The sequence below is a fragment of the Pygocentrus nattereri genome, chromosome 4 (genome assembly GCF_015220715.1).
Source record: "Pygocentrus nattereri isolate fPygNat1 chromosome 4, fPygNat1.pri, whole genome shotgun sequence".
Taxonomy (NCBI): Eukaryota; Metazoa; Chordata; class Actinopteri; order Characiformes; family Serrasalmidae; genus Pygocentrus; species Pygocentrus nattereri.
This window is the reverse complement of record NC_051214.1, coordinates 3,993,336-3,997,551: the sequence shown is the minus strand read 5'-3', so window position 1 is coordinate 3,997,551 and position 4,216 is coordinate 3,993,336.

Sequence of the window (4,216 nt, the reverse complement as noted above, 5' to 3'; positions counted from 1 at the left end):
ATGGATGGATGAATGGATGAATGAAGGAATGAATGATTTGACTGGTGAAACGTCTTCAAACATAAGACCAGGTACAGATGCAGAAGTACAAGGACACGCCGAGTGCCTTATGACCACTTCAATGCATTTTTCGCTGTCGCCTCACAGCGAGGAGGGTCTGGGTTCGATTCCCCGGCCGGGTGACCGGGGTTCTCCCCGTGTCTGCGTGGGTTTCCTCCGGGTTCTCCGGTTTCCTCCCACAGTCCAAAGACATGCAGTCAGGCCGATTGGACATGCTAAACTGCCCCTAGGTGTGAGTGTCTGTCTGTCTGCCCTGCGTTGGACTGGCGACGTGTCCAGGCTGTATCCTGCCTTCCACCCGATGACCGCTGGGATAGGCTCCAGCACCCCCCCCGCGACCCTGACGGAGAAGCGGCTTGGAAGATGGATGGATGGATGGAATTCAACACATTGGGAAGGAACAGTAGGACGTGAAATGTGGCCTGCGCGAAAACGTCGTCTCATTTTATACTTCATGTTTTTTCCAATATGTTAAAGTCAGTAAACAAACCGTAACTGTGCACATTAACGCTGCAAGAGTGAGTTCTCTTTATCTTCAGGCAGCCTCTGCGTACGACTGCATGGACTGGCGGGAGTAAACGGTGCGATTTGAAACCACATCACAGAATTCAAAGTAGAGGATAAAAGCTCTGCGCAGGGTCAGCAGCGGTTCTCAGGCGCTCAGGTGAAACTCCTGAAAGCAGCGCTATTGTTCATTATCAGGTGGAATAAGGATAAGAGGGTGTTTTGGAGCAGGTCTGCAGGCCAGTTAGGGGCGCAGATGTAGACACGGGTTCTGCTGTTTACTCACTCAGATTAGACTGTGTTTAGATACACAGGAGTGCGCCCACACACTCACACACACACACACACACACACACGCACGTGCATACGCAATACACACACACACACACACTTGGGCACTTCTTCCAAGCAGTGTTATTACAGTAAACTGAAACTAAAGAAACTCTCTAAACTGCCTCTGAAATGAACAGAAACACCGTAAGGTGGTGAAACTCACTCAGCGGGTAAGAGGTGGGCCTGATGCTGATTCAGCGCTACAATCAGTATCAGAACAATTTCACAGCCAATAAAATGCCACGTGTTGTACTTTGACTACCACAGAATGCGCGTCTGGTGGTGTGGTATGACTGCTTAGACTAAAACAGCATAATATCTAGCACCTTTAAAACCAACAACGGCTCTAATTCAGCGTGATGATGAAAAGTGCTGCAGGATGTTTATGATTTCAGGGTTGCAGTAGGGCTTGGATTGACAGCTAACAGCGCCCATTTGACTTTTATTCATGTATTTATTGATTGATTGTTGTAAGTATTAGGTAAGTAAGGTAATTATAAGTAAATATAAGTATTATTATTAGTAGTATAAGTAGTATTATTATTAATATATATATATATATATATATATATATATATATATAGATAGATAGAGGTTTGGTTCCAGATTTCTTCTGGACACCAGCATCACCAGCATTCTTGATTTCATTAAATGAAGTATTGATTAATCAAACCAGGTATTCAATGCTCATCATAATTAGTACCGTAATTGCAGAAGTTTGGGTTAAATAAGCACACTGACATACAGAAAATCAGAATGTATATATATATATATATATTTATACACACACACACACTCAGATGTCTGTAGGCATTGGTCCTTTGTGTGAGGTCTGCAGCTGTTGGGGGCTGCGCTGAGGGTCCAGCGTGCCTCCAGGACATGCAGTGTGCTCACAGTGGCAGCAGCTCTACCCCACAAAGGCCTAATGCCTCAACACATGAGCTTTCTTTAGATCACATATCACTCAGCAGCGCACGCCACATGACACACTCCCGTGTGTCTGGGTGTTGTGGTTTCATTCCCAGAGGCCAGCCAGCTTACTGACATCTTTTAAAGGGACTGTATCATGAAAAACAGGACAGGCTCCAGCACCCCCCGCGACCCTGAGGGAGAAGCGGCTTAGAAAGTGTGTGTGTGTGTGTGTGTGTGTGTGTGTGTGTGTGTGTGTGTGTGTGTGTGTGTGTGTGTGTGTGTGTGCATCATGAAAAAAAATACATTTTCTGACTTAAACTAGTTTGATGTAGCAAATAAACAGTGATCATAACGTTCCCTCCCACTACATACAGCTCCACTTACAAACACAGCCTGCTTTCAATTCATTTTTTGTGTGATGTCATGAAAAAACAACACATTAACATACATTTAACTATTCAGCCTACAGCAGTTTAGCCCCAGAAGTTTTGAATGAGGTACAATACAAGGCCAATTAAAAGACTTGACTTGGCCATAACTATTACAAAGTCTCAGTCTTGACTTGGCCATGACTATTACAAAGTCTCAGACTTCACTTCTCCAAGTCTCAGTCTTGACTTGGCCATGACTATTACAAAGTCTCAGACTTCACTTCTCCAAGTCTCAGTCTTGACTTGGCCATGACTATTACAAAGTCTCAGACTTCACTTCTCCAAGTCTCAGTCTTGACTTGGCCATGACTATTACAAAGTCTCAGACTTCACTTCTCCAAGTCTCAGTCTTGACTTGGCCATGACTATTACAAAGTCTCAGACTTCACTTCTCCAAGTCTCAGTCTTGACTTGGCCATGACTATTACAAAGTCTCAGACTTCACTTCTCCAAGTCTCAGTCTTGACTTGGCCATGACTATTACAAAGTCTCAGACTTGACTTGGCCAGGACTATTACAAAGTCTCAGTCTTGACTTGGCCATGACTATTAAAGTTTCAGTCTTGACTTGGCCATGACTATTACAAAGTCTCAGACTTCACTTCTCCAAGTCTCAGTCTTGACTTGGCCATGACTATTACAAAGTCTCAGACTTCACTTCTCCAAGTCTCAGTCTTGACTTGGCCATGACTATTACAAAGTCTTAGACTTCACTTCTCCAAGTCTCAGTCTTGACTTGGCCATGACTATTACAAAGTCTCAGACTTCACTTCTCCAAGTCTCAGTCTTGACTTGGCCATGACTATTACAAAGTCTCAGACTTGACTTGGCCAGGACTATTACAAAGTCTCAGTCTTGACTTGGCCATGACTATTAAAGTTTCAGTCTTGACTTGGCCAAGACTACTACAAAGTTAAGTCTTGACTTGGCCATGACTATTACAAAGTTTCAGTCTTGACTTGGCCATGACTATTACAAAGTTTCAGACTTGACTTGGCCATGACTATTACAAAGTCTCAGTCTTGACTTGGCCAAGACTACTACAAAGTTATGTCTTGACTTGGCCATGACTATTAAAGTTTCAGTCTTGACTTGGCCATGACTATTATAAAGTCTCAGCCTTGACTTGGCCATGACTATTGCAAAGTCTCAGTCTTGACTTGGCCATGACTATTAAAAAGTCTCAGTCTTGACTTGGCCATGACTATTAAAAATTCTCAGACTTGACTTGGCCATGACTACTACAAAGTCTCAGTCTTGACTTGGCCATGACTACTACAAAGTCTCAGACTTGACTTGGCCATGACTATTAAAAAGTCTCAGTCTTGACTTGGCCATGACTATTAAAAATTCTCAGTCTTGACTTGGCCATGACTATTATAAAGTCTCAGTCTTGACTTGGCCATGACTACTACAAAGTCTCAGTCTTGACTTGGCCATGACTATTACAAAGTCTCAGTCTTGACTTGGCCATGACTACTACAAAGTCTCAGACTTGACTTGGCCATGACTATTAAAAAGTCTCAGTCTTGACTTGGCCATGACTATTAAAAATTCTCAGTCTTGACTTGGCCATGACTATTATAAAGTCTCAGTCTTGACTTGGCCATGACTACTACAAAGTCTCAGTCTTGACTTGGCCATGACTATTACAAAGTCTCAGTCTTGACTTGGCCATGACTACTACAAAGTCTCAGTCTTGACTTGGCCATGACTACTACAAAGTCTCAGTCTTGACTTGGCCATGACTATTACAAAGTCTCAGTCTTGACTTGGCCATGACTATTATAAAGTCTCAGTCTTGACTTGGCCATGACTACTACAAAGTCTCAGTCTTGACTTGGCCATGACTACTACAAAGTCTCAGTCTTGACTTGGCCATGACTATTACAAAGTCTCAGTCTTGACTTGGCCATGACTATTAAAAATTCTCAGACTGACTTGGCCATGACTACTACAAAGTCTCAGTCTTGACTT